At 33.5% G+C, this 18277-nt stretch overlaps 1 protein-coding gene across 2 annotated transcripts in view; it reads right to left on the reverse strand.

The window, feature by feature from the left end:
• The window catches only part of LOC138315552 (WW domain-containing oxidoreductase-like), a 76535-nt gene that overhangs the window by 43583 nt on the left and 14675 nt on the right, over positions 1-18277 (reverse strand). Inside the window, exon 9 of one of the 2 annotated variants that reach the window (XM_069256658.1) lies at positions 12834-14353. The exons of the other annotated variant lie outside the window; for it this stretch is intronic. The gene's annotated coding sequence lies outside the window, so the exon portion shown is untranslated. Of the gene's footprint in view, positions 1-12833; positions 14354-18277 lie in introns of those variants that run through there. 2 annotated transcript variants of the gene reach the window in all.

Below are 18277 nucleotides of genomic sequence, written 5' to 3' on the forward strand. Positions count from 1 at the left end.
CAGCAACAGTCTTATATTCTTCAAAAATTCAAATAGAACTCTTTGTCACGAAGCCAGAAAAAATTCTAATTTCAATAAATACAGCATTTCGGTCTTTTGGAATTAAGTAGGCATTGTTCAATATAATAAGGATTAATATGAAAATAAAAGAGTGCTGCTGGGGTGGGAATCATTTTGGGTGGTTGTCACTTTATCTCTTTTTGCAGCTTCAAATAAACTCAAGAAAATGTCTCATTGGCCTGTTTTGCTCAAATAGTTAAAATGCATCTTTAATGAATTTCCTTAGAGTAACTGTCAAGATGAATACTGCCATAATCTTAACAAATATTTAAAGTAATTTAACCTGACTTGACCACAAAAATTTCTCTCTTTTACAAAGATGCATGACAATGTGTACTAGAAATCAAGAAAAAAGTGATGGATTCAAATGTGAACAAAGTTGTTATGCAGCTATGATATAAGCAGATGTGCTTAACTAATGGTAGGACTAAAAAAAATATCATAAGTTATGTCAGCAAATCCATCAATATGATTATCTATCAACAACAGATTTCCATTATTAAAATATTGGACTTACTATAACTGATTACAGTGGTATATACATATGACTGAGGCTTGATGTAGCAGCTGAGTGTACAGATGTACATTATTTTGATATACAGTATCTGATATTTTGTCACCAGCTCTTCCAACTCTGGTTTGTGAGAATAAATCAACAGAGGAAGCAGTTTGCTATGACTGTAACCAAGGGACAATTCAGAAATCCCCAAAAGTTTCCTATCTGGCTGTAACAATGGGACAATTCAACAATCCGAAAAGTTTCCTTTATGGCTGTAACAATGGGACAATTCAACAATCCCAAAAGTTTCCTTTCTGGCTGTAACAATGGGACAATTCAACAATCCCAAAAGTTTCCTTTCTGGCTGTAACAATGGGACAATTCAACAATCCCAAAAGTTTCCTTTCTGGCTGTAACAATGGGACAATTCAACAATCCCAAAAGTTTCCTTTCTGGCTGTAACAATGGGACAATTCAACAATCCCAAAAGTTTCCTAACTGGCTGTAACCAAGGGACAATTCAGCAATCCCCAAAAGTTTCCTATCTGGCTGTAACAATGGGACAATTCAACAATCCCAAAAGTTTCCTTTCTGGCTGTAACAATGGGACAATTCAACAATCCCAAAAGTTTCCTTTCTGTCTGTAACAATGGGACAATTCAATAATCCCAAAAGTTTCCTTTCTGGCTGTAACAATGGAACAACTCAACAATCCCAAAAGTTTCCTAACTGGCTGTAACCAAGGGACAATTCAGATATCCCCAAAAGTTTCCTATCTGACTGTAACAATGGGACAATTCAACAATCCGAAAAGTTTCCTTTCTGGCTGTAACAATTGGACAATTCAACAATCCCAAAAGTTTCCTTTGTGGCTGTAACAATGGGACAATTCAACAATCCCAAAAGTTTCCTTTATGGCTGTAACCAAGGGACAGTTCAGCAATCCCCAAAAGTTTCCTATCTGGCTGTAACAATGGGACAATTCAACAATCCGAAAAGTTTCCTAACTGGCTGTAACCAAGGGACAATTCAGCAATCCCCAAAAGTTTCCTATCTGGCTGTAACAATGGGACAATTCAACAATCCCAAAAGTTTCCAATCTGGCTGTAACCATGGGACAATTCAAAAATTCAACAATCATCAAAAGTTTTTATCTGGCTGTAACCATTGGACAATTCAGCAATTTGGCTGTAACCATGGGACATTTCAACAATCTGGCTGTAACAATAGGGCATTTCAATGATCTGGCTGTAACCATGGGACATTTCAACAGTACCCAAAAGTCTCCAATCTGGCTGTAACTATGGAACAATTCAACAATTCTCAAAGGTTTCCTATCTGGCTGTTATCATGGATAATTCAATAATCCCAAAAAGCACAATCCTAAAAGTTCGCTAGCTCACTGTATACCATGGGACAATTCAATAATCCCCAAAAGTTTTCAATCTGACTGTAACCACATTACAATTCAACAACCAACAAATGTCGCCTGTCTGGGTGTAACCAAGGGACAATTCATTCAACAATCCCAAAAAGTTTCCAATCTGACTGTAACCACATTACAATTCAACAACCAACAAATGTCTCCTGTCTGGGTGTAACCAAGGGACAATTCAACAATCCCCAAAAGTTTTCAATCTGACTGTAACCACATTACAATTCAACAACCCACAAATGTCTCATGTCTTGGTGTAACCAAGGGACAATTCAACAATCCCCAAAAGTTTCCTATCTGGCTGTAAATATTGGACAATTCAACAACCAACAAATGTCTCCTGTCTGGGTGTAATCATGGGACAATTCAACAATCCCCAAAAGTTTTCAATCTGACTGTAACCACATTACAATTCAACAACCCACAAATGTCTCATGTCTTGGTGTAACCAAGGGACAATTCAACAATCCCCAAAAGTTTCCTATCTGGCTGTAAATATTGGACAATTCAACAACCCACAAATGTCTTCTGTCTGGCTGTAACCATGGGACAATTCAACAATCCCCAAAAGGTTGATTCAACAATCTCTAAAAGTCTCCAATCTGGCTGTAACCATGGAACAATTCAACAATCCCCAAAAGTTTAATTCAACAACCCCCAAAAGTTTCCTATCTGGCTGATAACCACATGACAATTCAACAATCCCCAAAAGTTTTCAATCTGACTGTAACCACATTACAATTCAACAACCCACAAATTTCTCATGTTTGGGTGTAACCATGAGACAATTCAACAATACCCAAAAGTTTCCTATCTGGCTGCAAATATTGGACAATTCAACAACCCACAAATGTCTTCTGTCTGGCTGTAACCATGGGACAATTCAACAATCCCCAAAAGGTTGATTCAACAATCTCTAAAAGTCTCCAATCTGGCTGTAACCATGGAACAATTCAACAATCCCCAAAAGTTTAATTCAACAACCCCCAAAAGTTTCCTATCTGGCTGTATAACCACATGACAATTCAACAATCCCCAAAAGTTTAATTCAACAATTCCCAAAAGTTTCCTATCTTGCTGAAACCACATGACATTTCAACAATCCCCAAAACTTTCCAATCTGACTGTAACTGAATCTCGGACGGACGGGCAATAATAACTATTAAACACATAGTCAGTCTCGTAGCTAATCAAGCTTGCAAGGCCATTTTCAGTTGATGAAGTTGAAAAGTTTCATATAGAATTTTGTAAAAACATTTATTTAATGGGGAAAAAAATGGCTTGTAATGCAATGGTTTATTTTGAACTTGGTCGTTTTCCCTGGGCAAATCACCAAATTTATTGTTTAAACTATTGAATAGTAATAACTGTATTTTGAAGTAAATATATCAGTTCTTTTATAAGGAAACTGAAAAAGAACATCCAAAACATTACTTCTTAGTGTTTATTAAACAGAAATTATCTGAACTTGGATTCGGTTGTGAAGGCAATCTCTTGCTGATATCATTCACACAACAAATTGATGATCAGACGAAAGAAACTGTTGTTGCATTCATAAGTACTATCATGAAGAATTTAATGATATAAGTGCTACATTATGTATTTTTTGAACATTGGTTAAAATTTTAATTCAGTATTACTTAATTTGATTTCCACAAACTTTCGTACCTTTATTTTCTTGTGACATGATATTTTAAAGCTAAATTTTGTACATGTATCTATTCACGTCTGTTTCAGTTAATTACTCTATATATAACTTATGATTAATTGTAATTTGTTCATTGTGTTTTTATAGCTCATCTACCCTTTGAAGTTAATTATCCAAACTGGTCTTTCTAGTAATATGACACTTACGACTCAGACAATAGTTAAGCTAATTATCTCACCTGTCCGAGTACCGACCAGCCATAATAGAGTCATATACATGCCAGGTGACACCCATTGTATCAATTGTACATTTAATTTCATGTCTCATATTTTGTCATCAGTTAGGATCTAGAGCTCGGTCTCTACGGGTTGATTTTCGGACACTCCAGAAATCGCCTTCCGACTCATAGAAAAGTAATTTAATAAATTTGTATTTGAACATCTTGAAAAACTAATCAACGTCTCTGGATTTTATACCGCGACAAGGAAAATATTACAACTACCGGAAATTCTGTTGTAATAGTACTTTCAGTAAATGTGGTCTATTTAGATATTCATTTAACAAAATTTTCAGATATTCCTAGTAAATACATTAAAAATCTACTTTTGTGTAGTGCCATCTGTTTACAAAGCTATTGAATTGCTAAATACACATATAAACTTAAAAAGATCTTAATTCATTAGGAAAATATATTATTGAAGCAAACAAAAGAAGAATCTCTTAACCAAATATGTTTATTACAAATGTATATCATTATAAGAGCACCATATTCACTTTTAACCGTTTACATAATTGTAACTTATCTTGTACTGTTTTCCATGTTGATTGTATATACCAAGTATGTGTATGTTTTTTTACTTTCATTATTTCAATCAGTTGTAAATTTATGGAAATAAGAATATTGAATTGAACTTTGCCATGAGAAATTAAATTTCAACAAAAAGCATAGGATGTGTTTTCTAAATGTATAATTAGTTCTGCTATTTAGGTGATTGATTTATGTACAGGAAGTTGTAGTGCTAATTTAAAAATAACTTTTTACACCACTTATCATAAAACGTTCCCACAGAACTGGGCAATGGATTTTATCAACCTGCTTATATAACACTTTAAAGGTTGGCAAAAAAAACCCATTTAAAAATATCTGAAGATAATTTTCTCTATTATACAAATGTATCAGCTTTCAGACACACATACAAATATCATAACCTTATGAGAGTAAACCAAAAATCGTGAGCTATTAATAAACATAAAATGCACCCAGCAGACATAAATATTATCTTTAATAAATAACATACTCCAGATCTCTATAAAATGTTTCTCCTTTGATCTTGCTAGCCAGTGAAGTATAAACAAGTCTTTATTGTTGACAAATCTTAGATGTCAGAAGGAAAGACGGCGTGTCACTTATTGTTTGGCTTCAATTGTGACTTCATTTGTGGATAAAACAGTGTTTTATATGTTCAAAAGAAGTAGTCTAATGCTGTAAACTAAGTCGGTTAATCAGTCTGAGTTAACGCTCAAAGTTTAATACTTAATGATCCTAGCTTAAGACGTGGGAGTCTTGGGATTTCCAGTAATATTATCCGTCGTAATACATGTACATGATTTCAAGCTGTTGTTTTATCTGAAATACATATAATTTACATCAATATATATATCTGACAATGTATTATTATTGTAAATAAAATTCTATTCACATTATTTAAAATATTGATGAACAGAAAATAAACAAAAATCTTCAGCTAGTAATTTATGATACATCTGGAAAAAAAACAAGAAAAGATATGATATCATAAACCATTAGCTGAAATTGTTCACATGCAATTTTTGTGGCCTTTTGTGCTTTTTTCTTTTTTTTTTTTGTCAAACTTTATCTTAATAATCTTTTATATGGTAATTAATCTTAAGCTAATATTTTAGATTCAGAATACATTTAATTTTCATAATTATGACATTTCCGATAAGGAAAATAATTAAATCGATGAAGATTTTTTAAGAATATAATAATTATATTAACAAAAATCAAATATTAAGCTCTTTCTCACCTTTCTTGATTAGCAAACTTAATTAATTTATCAATTACTGAAAACATGATTTTGTCTCCAGAATTTGGCATTTAAATTTTGTGCCATTTTCGATAATGAAACAATTCAATGATATCAATTGTATTTAATAAACCAGTTTTCAAAAATTTCCAAATGAGAGATGTCAGATTTTTCAGTGAAGAATATTTCAAAAAAAAAATATCCATTTCAATTTCCTGATGTGAGGGACAATACTCATGTACAATAACTTCAATCAACCCTACTTCAAAACTTTATTTCACACAAATTATTTTTAAATGGTTGGAGATGCAGTTGTTGTTTATTTTCAGGAACTAACTGTATGTAGCTAAAAACTTATCAAATAGAACAGGTACGCTACCTATATGTTTCAGGGTAATCAATGCCCTCATATTTATGAGATTTCTATATTCTACATCCTGGAGACAAAACATGAGTGTGGGGGCGATCACAAGGTTTTCCATACCCGTCTCTTAAACGCCCACACAAATTCAGTACAGAAATATGTTGTCAAAGTACCGGTAATTCAAATCTAAAACATCTCAATTACAGTACAATGTATATGCAAATCTATTCTTAAACGACAAACAAACAAAAACAAGGTGGGAGAGTGAATAAAAAAACAAAATAAAATCTGTTATCTTTATGAAATATAATATACAAAGTTTGGTAAAAAACAACAACTAATCACTTTAACAGACTGTGACAAAAACTTACTTTTTTGGTCACAAATTAGATTGACTTTTTTTAAGTGTAGCTGTACTGAAGAGTTCTTGATTTGGTGTGGATTCCAAAGGTTCGAGTTATAGAATTGGTGTGGATTCCAGAAGAATTATAGGTTTGGTAAGGATTTCAATTTTTGAAGGCGATAGATTGTACTCTTAACCATTTTTTTAAAGGAAATTTTCAGACATTTTTAAGACAGCATTGGAAATTGAGTCTTGTAAATATTGCATTCAATTGTTACTAATACCTTGTTTTTTTCTTTTGAGATTTTTTTTGTTTAAATTAATTTTTCCAAAGAATAACATAAAATTTTATTTAACATAAAAAAAAAAAATTAAGTACTCTTGCTATGCAAAATAATACTTTTGCGTGACAAAAATTAAACTTACATGTATTTAAAAGTGAAAATTAATAACGCATACAGTGGAACTCGGTTAATACAAACCCGAAGGGACCGGGTTAAAATTTCAAGTTATCAGAGTGTTCAAATTAAGCGAGTTCTCATGTCTACTGTCTATCTTTTTACTAGGTATATATAGACTAGTTTTATGTCGTAAAACGATCTGAAAAAGAGAGATGTCAAAATCACCGATTGTAATTGCAAAATGATAACAAGAAAACCTATATCATATTTTGAAATGCCGTTCTATTTATTTATGAAAAATAAATCAGCATTTTCGGCGATCTCGTTGTCCAAAAAATCTCATTTCGAGTTATAAGAACATTTTATGTATGTTTTTTGTCATTTGGACCCAAAACTTACTTCGTATTATCCGAGTTCATTGAGGTTTCCGAATTCGAATTATCCGAGTTCTTTAAAGGGACAATTCAGTCTAAGAGAACATTAAAATTTGTAAATATATCGGAAAAAACTAGTTCTAATGGAAATAAGATCAGTCGGTTTTCCTGTGATATGCATGAAATGCCCATGGGGTGACATGTGTGTAAAATGTTCAAACTCGCTCGCTGTCCGCCATTACACACTGTGGTCAAACTTCTTGTATGCCGAACCCTGTCCCTTGCTCGTAGAGTAATGCAATATTTGTCTAGAACTGCTCAAATCGCTCTGACGGTAGTGTGTTTACCTTGTTAGGTGAATTGTCTTGCCTAAAAATCATTTTATCACCTTCTCAGTGGTTATGTAGTTCATTTGTTTAACGTGCGTGCCTTTGACTCGGGTATGGGTACAGCGTCCATATTGTACCTGCTTAATCGTATTGATCAACGATTTGATATTTGAACGATATTAATTAAAATACTTAACAATGTCGAGGAATTTGTCAATGTTTTACGTTATATATTTCATAAGAAATGTAGAACAATACATTTATGCTATATTTGGCTTCTTGGTTATGTAAAAGAATTAGCCTGAGTGAATTGTCTCTTTAAACAAAGATAAAGAGGGAATTCGGTCGGGACCGTCAGAGTACTTCGTATTAAGCCGAATTGTCGAATTATCCGAGTTCGTATCAACCAAGTTCCACTGTACCTGTACCTATCAACCATATTTTGTTATACAGTATCTATTGGCATAACTAGATAATACAACAACAGAGTGTTCATAGCCTCAAATTAAATTTCTACAGCTTAATGTTTATGAATGAACATAAAACTCAAAAAGGCCAAAAATATATGTTCTTTTTTCAAATGAGAATTTTAAACCCCCAGATCCAACATTATATTCTAGGTATCACCTTCTCTCTTGTTACCATGACAACCAAAACAAATTTTTTTGTAAACATTCTAAGCTTTGGATCTTCAAGTTAAATACTGTACTTGACCCAACAAAACTAAATATTTGCATGAAGTACAGTAATTCACAAATTATTTTGCTAAAGAGTGAAAATTTAAGGTACATATTATTAAGTGAAGTTGAGGCCTCGAAATAGAGGAGTGGCATTTATACGGAAGGAACGCTTATTTTAGATGGGGGCACTTATTGGGTTGAAAAAAAAAATCATTGATTTTTAATGATTATTTATTTTATTTTATATTCAAGTGTTTAATATCCAAAAAATTTTGCAGTATTTAAAACAAAGCTCTTAAACAAAAATTTGGTTGCATAAACAAAGGACAAAACAACAATAGCATGTCATTTTTGAGCATGGTACCAATGACAGAGCCTAGATGTGACCTGAATGGCCGGTGTAGTACAGGAAGGCTTTTATCTCTTATCTGCCCAGGATATAAAACCTCCCCCAACATTCCCATGGTGACACAAGGCAGTGATAACACCCCCACATCTACACAGGACATCCAACTTCCCAAAAGATTTCCAGCTGGCATGGCGACGACACTTGTCCGTGGTGACACTGTCATCCCCCTTTTTCCCCCTGAATAAACAGTACATTTTTCATTGTAAATCCTCCTACATAAACACGTATTTTTAATATCCTTTACACCCCCATAAGAACCTTAATATAGAACATATTGCAAATTTTGAAACAGTTCCTCAAATATAGAACATTGTGGTGTACCATTAGTGCTCCATCACCGATGAATGGTAATTTTATTTATCTAAAATAGGAGTGGACAAAATAGTATTTTACTTTGGTACAGATGTTACTTACTTTACAATACACTAACTTCCAAAAGTTGTGTTACACATGCATTTTTACAAATATATATAAAATATAGAAATATGTTAACCTTGTTAATACAGGTATCAGTATATACCATTTATGAACTTCTCTTTTGAGAGTTTACTCAGAGATAAATAGTCAGCAAAGTTTGATATACCAGGTACATTTATGTATGTAACAGAACTTTTCGAGGGCAGTGTATTCCATTATTGAAAAGTTTTTACTTCCATGGCACAATGTGATAATGCCCTATATAGAATGAGGGACAAATTGTGCAGACAACAAAAGCAAAATATTTTATTTTATATGTATTTTTGTGTTCATTACACATACATATACACGAATAAATATCAATTATTGTCCAAATGATAAATAGTGCTTATGCTATGTTGGCGATTCTTTAAGTGTACAGGTAGAAAACGAAGATGATTTTGTGAATACACCGAGGCAAAACCTTGCATTTTATATCTATATTTTTACAGAGTTCATCTGAATATAGGTCACTTCTAAATCATACCTTTCAAATTAAGTCTCTGGAAATTCCATTGATCCGATCACAAGCCAATCCTATATAATAATTATTGGGATATTGGTTTAGTTTGAACAATATTCACTTAGCAACAAAACAAAATACTGGAATTCCTAACTACAAAATGTATGCTTTTCTAAACAAAATCGTGACCTTCTTGAAATGTATGTCACTGGGCACTCCTCAACCTACCTGTTGCCCTTAACTACAATGCAAAGGTGTATGGTTCTGGAAAAACCAGCAGTCATGGGAAATTCCCGAAGTGTTTCCAATCCATTATCAAAATGGTTTTTTTTTCAATTCAAACAGAAACAAATGTTATGAAGTACAACCAAGATTGCAACTATCCAGTTCAGCATTTTGACCAAAAGGAATTTAACAGTACAGAGGTTGTCATTAGAGGTTAAATAATGGGATTAAGGATGGTCGCAAAGTCATGTGCAGACAACGATACACGAATTCATGTGCAGGAAACCGTGTTAGGTTCATTCAACCTTGACCTTTAAAGGTAGACCAAATATCTTTTCAATCAATTCAACCAATAATTTTTGGCAATTTAGTGATATTTAAATATTTCGGTCAATGTTTAGTTTAAACTATAGAACTTGTAACTTTATTAGTATTGCTCCTAATGTCAAAATTTTGACAATATTTTTTTTTACTTTTGCATTAATTAAGGAAACTTCTTTGAAGTTTATTGAATAAAAATAGACACCATGTGATATACACTATGAATTCATAATTCAAAAAGTAAGAGGAAACTTAATTACAACAAAAGGTCCAATTGAAGCACAAACATTTTTATTGCAAGATTGATTAATCTTTCCTCTTCAACATTTTTGACAGAAAGATGGACAATTTTTATTCTCAAACTACATACCTGTGAATTTTAAATAACTGATTGTTAGAATATCTATTACTTTTATTTTCATTTGATTGTAATACTGCGAAATTCGACAAGCTGCTGTTTGTTACTAATTAATAATATGTTTCTATTACCTCTAAATATCCTAACCAAAATTGATTGTTTTTTTAAATACACAAGTAATTTTCCACATTCAAATCAAGTTCAAGCTTGTCACTGATTTTTGCCTCCATTTTTCCCCCATTCCAATCATAAACCAGAACAAATGCAAGATCTTTAATATAACCAAACCCTTACAAATATATATATAAAATGAAAGAAAAAATAATAAAAAAAAACAAAACATAATGTTTCAAATATCTTATTTGTAATAAGGAAGGAGCCTTGTTTTTTGAAGAATATAAGAAGATTGGAAAGAAAATTTCAACATGTTTTTTTTTCCAGAGTTCATCTAAAATAAAAAATAAATTCTTCATGATTGGAACTCATTATCTACCACAAAAACCTAAGGGAAAACCCCAGCTTCAAATACATTGCAAATTATAATCCACATCAAGTGTATGCCATTTGGAATATTGGGGAATTAAATTTCCCCAATATAAGTAAAATTCCAGAATTATTTGATGTTAATTTTTTGTCATCGTTTATTTTTATCTATCTTTTATTTTTCAGTATCAATATATGGATTACATCTTTTTAAAGAAAGAACTCATTTGTTATGTCAGCATCCTTGTTGATTTGTTTATCAAACTCAACAGGATCTAATTACATTTGATGGGATCATTTTCTATAGTTATTGACACTGTATTGATATAATTTATTCGCAAACATAAAAATGTTTATAATTGATGTTCTAAAAAGCTGATAATTTGATTACTGGAATTTCTTTTTTTAATTGAGAATTTTTTCTGCTCTCTTATTTGTTTTTCTTTCTTTGCTTATTTTTCAAAATTAATTTTTGTAGTTCATTATGCAAAATGACAGAATACAAAGGATTTATCATTTACCTAGAGCAATTTTAACGGAGCATTTAAGAACACAACAATAAATAATAATATATTATAATATACAATATACATGTAAACTTTATTTTTGCGATTTTACATTACAGTTTTTAATGTTTAACACACATAATTATTGCACTGGATTTTTGTTCCTGAAAGTTTGATCTCAACATATAATCTCAGACATGCCATCATAATAATTTATCCCTTGCATAAAATAGAACAATCAATATCAGAGGAAGATTTTGCTGCTACATGTGTTTATCACAATTTTCCAAATTTGTTATCCTCCATCGTGGATGGTTATCCTTCTAAAATGATACAATTATGACATGAGAATGTTTATACTGAAGTTATTATTTAAATGGCTTTACATCCTTACATTGGACAATTACTCACCACTACACTTCCTATTTGCTTTAAATTCACAAGCCATTTACACAGCATTAATATTAAGGAATGGAGTTCTGAAAATGACCCTTTCTTTTCTCTCTCTCTCTCTCTCTCTCTCTCTCTTGATCTCCGGATAGTGACACAAGCAATATGCTCAACATTTCAATTTAATTTTAGAAAATTATTGTGACAAAGTAAAATTAATATTAAATTATTTCAGGACAATAACTAAAATTTAGATAATAATAATGAATTAGACAAACTTATTTCAGTAATGTGAATCCACAGGAAACTTACGTCTCATTATTGTTCAACAAATCGATTTTTATATAAAATAAACAGTCATTGAAAACAATATTCACTTAATTGAACCAGAATCAATCTGTTAACAAGAGGCCCAAAGGGCCTTAACGGTCATCTGACTACCTTGACAATAGTAAAATTAATTATATATGGTGTCACTTTGTCAGGATCATGTCAGGATCATTTTCAATTTCTTTCAACAAATTTTATTTCAAACAAATTGGCCCAAGGGCCTTATAATTAACACAGAGGAAATTAATTAGATATAGTGTCATGGTAGTCATCTTCGATTTGGGATCAACCAGAGATGTAACAATACTTTGTCGGGACCATGTCAGGATCATTTCATGCAAGTTTCAGCCAAATCGCACCGGTAGAACTTGAGAAGAAGTTCAAAAGTGTTTTCAAGATGGCGGCTGTGGCGGCCATCTTGGATTTCAGATCGACCCGAAAAATAACAACACTTTGTCGGGACCATGTCAGGATCATTTCATGCAAGTTTCAGCCAAATCGCACCGGTAGAACTTGAGAAGAAGTTCAAAATGTGTTTTCAAGATGGCGGCTGTGGCGGCCATCTTGGATTTCAGATCGACCCGAAAAATAACAACACTTTGTCGGGACCATGTCAGGATCATTTCATGCAAGTTTCAGCTAAATCGCACCGGTAGAACTTGAGAAGAAGTTCAAAATGTGTTTTCAAGATGGCAGCTTGTGGCGGCCATCTTGGATTTCGGATCGACTCGAAAAATAACAACACTTTGTCGGGACCATGTCAGGATCATTTCATGCAAGTTTCAGCCAAATCGCACCGGTAGAACTTGAGAAGAATTTCAAAATGTGTTTTCATGATGGCGGCTGTGGCGACCATCTTGGATTTCAGATCGACCCGAAAAATAACAAGACTTTGTCGGGACCATGTCAGGATCATTTCATGCAAGTTTCAGCCATATAGCACCGGTAGAACTTGAGAAGAAGTTCAAAATGTGTTTTCAAGATGGCGGCTGTGGCGGCCATCTTAGATTTCGGATCAACCCGAAAAATAACAACACTTTGTCGGGACCATGTCAGGATCATTTCATGCAAGTTTCAGCCAAATCGCACCAGTAGAACTTGAGAAGAAGTTCAAAATGTGTTTTCAAGATGGCGGCTGTGGCGGCCATCTTGGATTTCGGATCGACCCGAAAAATAACAACACTTTGTCGGGACCATGTCAGGATCATTTCATGCAAGTTTCAGCCAAATCGCACTGGTAGAACTTGAGAAGAAGTTCAAAATGTGTTTTCAAGATGCAGCTGTGGCGGCCATCTTGGATTTCGGATCGACCCGAAAAATAACAACACTTTGTCGGGACCATGTCAGGATCATTTCATGCTAGTTTCAGCCAAATCGCACTGGTAGAACTTGAGAAGAAGTTCAAAATGTGTTTTCAAGATGGCGGCTGTGGCGGCCATCTTGGATTTCGGATCGACCCGAAAAATAACAACACTTTGTCGGGACCATGTCAGGATCATTTCATGCAAGTTTCAGTCAAATCGCACCGGTAGAACTTGAGAAGAAGTTCAAAATGTGTTTTCAAGATGGCGGCTGTGGCGGCCATCTTGGATTTCGGATTGACCCGAAAAATAACAACACTTTGTCGGGACCATGTCAGGATCATTTCATGCTAGTTTCAGCCAAATCGCACTGGTAGAACTTGAGAAGAAGTTCAAAATGTGTTTTCAAGATGGCGGCTGTGGCGGCCATCTTGGATTTCGGATCGACCCGAAAAATAACAACACTTTGTCTTGATCATGTCAGGATCATTTCATGCAAGTTTCAGTCAAATCGCACCGGTAGAACTTGAGAAGAAGTTCAAAATGTGTTTTCAAGATGGCGGCTGTGGCGGCCATCTTGGATTTCGGATCGACCCGAAAAATAACAACACTTTGTCGGGACCATGTCAGGATCATTTCATGCAAGTTTCAGCCAAATTGCACAGGTAGAACTTGAGAAGAAGTTCAAAATGTGAAAAGTTAACGCACGGCGGATGGCGGACGGCTGACGGCGGACGGCGGACGGCGGACGGCGCACGGCGCACGACGACGGACGAAACATGACGACTATAGGTCATCCTGACCCTTCGGGTCAGATGACCTAAAAAGCAATCATTATACGATGGAATGAAAAGTATATTATCCATTATGTCACAGACAGTCGTGGAATTATCACAGATAAAGTTTTAATACATCTGACGGGCGTTTATCCTGCAACAGAAAAAAAAGAATTTGCAGACATTTATCCATGGTTACATAACAATATATTAAAGTCATATGGTAACTGTTAAGACTAGCTCACATAACTTATGGGAGAGTTACATAACCAAAACTCCCATATCAAACGTAATATTCTTCCAAGTTTTATAATTTTATTAATATTGGAATATTTTTTCTAATTAAGAACAGAAATCATTTCAGTGATACATTTCTAACATAAAATGGGAGCTCATTAAGAGAAATATCATTTTTAAGAATTTTTGGGAAAAAATCAAGGAAAAACTTTGCCATTAGTGGAGGACCTAATTGTTACATCAATAATTACACATAATCAATTCTCGTCTATCCTGCTTTGTGTATAATGTTTAAATCCATTTGACATATGACACATACAACAAATGTTTCTCCATAATGTTAATCACAGCAATGTACTATTAGAGGTAAGAACTACTAATAAAACATTTCCTTACATCTTTGTGAATTGTGTTCTGATGCATGTAAAGAGTATCTTGACTTAAGGATTTGCTCTGGTGAAAAGTCAAAATTTTCTGATGACTAACTTTTTTCTGATATAGATTTTTCGAAAATAGGAATTCATACCAAATTTAAAATGTAATAAAATAATATCATGGTGTGCTTGATTTTGAGGTTTTTGTGAAGCAAAAAAGATTTACAGCAAAAATCAACTTGACATAGCTAAAAATGTTGTAGCACCAGCGAGTAAGTAAAAGTATTGAAGTAAAAAAAGTGAAATTTCACCTCTCTACAAAGTGTAAGAAATGCACCTTTTCAAAGCTGCCGCCAAAATGGTCATTTCTTAAAATGTGTGTATAAAAAATTCTACTAGCAATAGAAGACTAATTTTTTTTGCATATTTTCTATATGTCAACTTGCTACAAATTGAGATACCTGGTAATAAACTTTTGAAAATAACAAAAACTCTAATGTTGAAACGAGACTGAAACCTCACCAGAGCAGAACCAATTTCCAAAAATAACTACAATTCTAATTTTCTGAATTTCTGCAGTTGTATTCTGACCAATGCAAAGAGCCACTTGATCAAGTTTCAGTTCAATCAGATGTGATTAACTTTTTTAGAAGGGACCTTTAATGCAAATGTGTGACACTACCATCATTGCCTCCACCGTCAGAAAAGTAACACCTTAGTTTCCCCTTCCTCGACTATTGACAAAGACGAGACAAAAAACAGACTTAGTAAAATTATTCATTAAATGGACAAAGCAGTTGTATGTCCATAGCTACTTAAGACCACACAGGTATTTGTATTGGAAAGCCTAATTACAGCTGTATTTTAATAATGGTAAAGTGATAGTCCGAGTTTTGGCGGTGGAGCATTGAATTCAAAGTCCACGGAGAAAAAACATTGACCAATGTCCTGACAACTATCCAAACAACTCTCAATAAAACAAGAGGCCCAGAGGGTAAAGGAAATGTTGACGGACAGACAGACGACAGAAGCCGCACAATGACATAAGTAATACATAAGTGACATAAATAAAAATGATGTATTAGTTGTTGAATTCTAGACACCTATAGACCACTTAGCCAACTGCAACATGACCGTGAGGTGGATAGCTAGTGATTAAATGTTGGACACCAAAACCAAACAACGAGCCCAAGATCTTGTGTTTTCTTAAACGATATGAAAGACCTTTTTTACAATAATATCAAACACATTATTTCAAGAGACAGTTTTCACTAATCATTTCATTAACTATATAATTCTCATAACTTAACTAAAGAGGAACAATTCAGAAATAAACATAATGCAGTGACTACATCAAAGAAAGATTTTTATAATTAAATGTCTTATATACCATCAAGGAATTTCACTGACCCTTCAACCTTGAAATTTTTAATTTCCATGGGAGAGTTAACCACTACAGCCAATACATAAGTACAGTTTTCAATGCCTGCCAGGTACGTTCTGGTATAAGTAGTCAATAACCCCCTGTAGTAATTTGTCCGTTACGGAAGGGTAGAGAACTGTACAAATGCACTACACACAACTGATGCCTGTCTGAGAGCTATTGCCAATACTACAAAAGTCTAACATATCGTTTGAGCAACCCCTCCCTCCCTCCCCCCTCCACAACCCCAACTTTTTTACTTAAATCCAATAAAACCTTTCTCAATCTATTCCTAGTTAGTTTAAACCATTAAATGATGAGATTTTTTTTAAGATATCTCTTCATCAGCAGACTTCAATCATTTTGTTATGGCAGTAAAATCTTTAGCATTATATGACAACAAAACTAATACTTAATGTACACATGTATATATTTTATCTTCAAATGGATTCATGTTCTAATCTTGGTCACAAATATAAATGTCATATGAAATAAAATGGACAACATCTCTATGATTTACCTTTCTTTAATTTTGTTTGTTTTTGACCACTTTTTGCCATATTTGTGTGGTTGAAGAAACCCAGAGTGTGCCTTAAGTAACTAGAAAATGTCTTTAAGACATAAATGCCTCAACCTACATATAAAACCTGAAAAGGACATGCCAGGAAGCATGGTGCAGGATGTGGCAGGAAAGGACGAGATAGCATAGATATGGATGACCTTTCATGAATAATAAATACTTTCTGGCAAATAATATAAAAGATTTGAGTTTGATTGATCTTTTTACGTCTTGCTGACAGATAGAAGAATTCAGAGTAAAAACACTGAATTCCAGCCAAAGTACAACAGTACCTGGTATATCAAATAGTTCTGTGTATGTTGAAAAGTAGGTACATGTGTGTCAAATAACATAATACCATGTACAAATTGTATGTCAAATTTACAATACCATTTATTACATAATCCACCTGATATTTTGTATTGTAACTAGTGTAGTATAAACTAGAGAAAATGTATTTTTATGGACAATTAAACTAGACTTGGCTGTGCCGAGAAGGAAATCCATCGTAATGTCATGACAGAAAGAATGAAGTAACGTCAAGAAACAAAGTTGTGACGTCAGGATTCAAGGACAAGATAAAATGGCCACCTTCCTTGAATTTTGCAGCACATTTTGACATTGAAATAAGGATCCTATATTTGGTTTGGTTCTGTTTGTTTAACTACTATGAACAGCCAGGGTCATGTAAGGATGTGCCAGGTTTGTTGGTAGAAGAAAGTCGGAGTACCCAAAAAAACCCACCGACCAGCGGGTACTGGCAATCCACAGGTGGAGAGCTTGTGGTAATTTGTTTGAGACATCTTTAAACAACTTGGCCACAGTGACCTAATATATACGGTACATTAAATTGCTCTGGTTTCATTTGTTTTATATTCTATTAACAGCCAGGATCATTTAAAGATGCTCAACTGCCGACAGAGCATAAATGCACATGATATTCATCATTTGAACAATAATTGGTGTTTAATCGTGTATATATATGCCTAATTAACACAAAAAAAATAATATAAAATAATTTGTTTCGCCTTTGATGCATACGCAATCAGTACTTCATTTCATAAAGAATATAGTGCCATGGAATTTTTTCGGAATGCAAATAATTATTTTTCATATTTTTAACTTGAAGTAAAATTAGAAGCTCAAACTTTTCAATGGCGATAATGGTGTAAAGTAAGTAACTTTTGTAAATGAAGAAAAATACTGAATTGTCTGCTCCTGTTTCTGATAATGGAGCATCTTTAAGGACATACCAAATTCAGATGAAGTCAGAGTATCCTAAACAAAACTACCGAAAACATGTCAGTACCTGGCAAATGCCCCTCAAATTGCAGACTACATGTACCACGTTTTATGTAAAATGGAGACCTGTTAATAATTATTTGTGTGAAAGGTATAAAAAGTTATCAGTTCCATAACATGAAATCTTTATACATAGGTGTCAATGACAACAATCTGGGCAATCCTTTAATGTACCCAAACAAT

Source organism: Argopecten irradians, chromosome 2, assembly GCF_041381155.1.
Source record: "Argopecten irradians isolate NY chromosome 2, Ai_NY, whole genome shotgun sequence".
Lineage (NCBI taxonomy): Eukaryota > Metazoa > Mollusca > Bivalvia > Pectinida > Pectinidae > Argopecten > Argopecten irradians.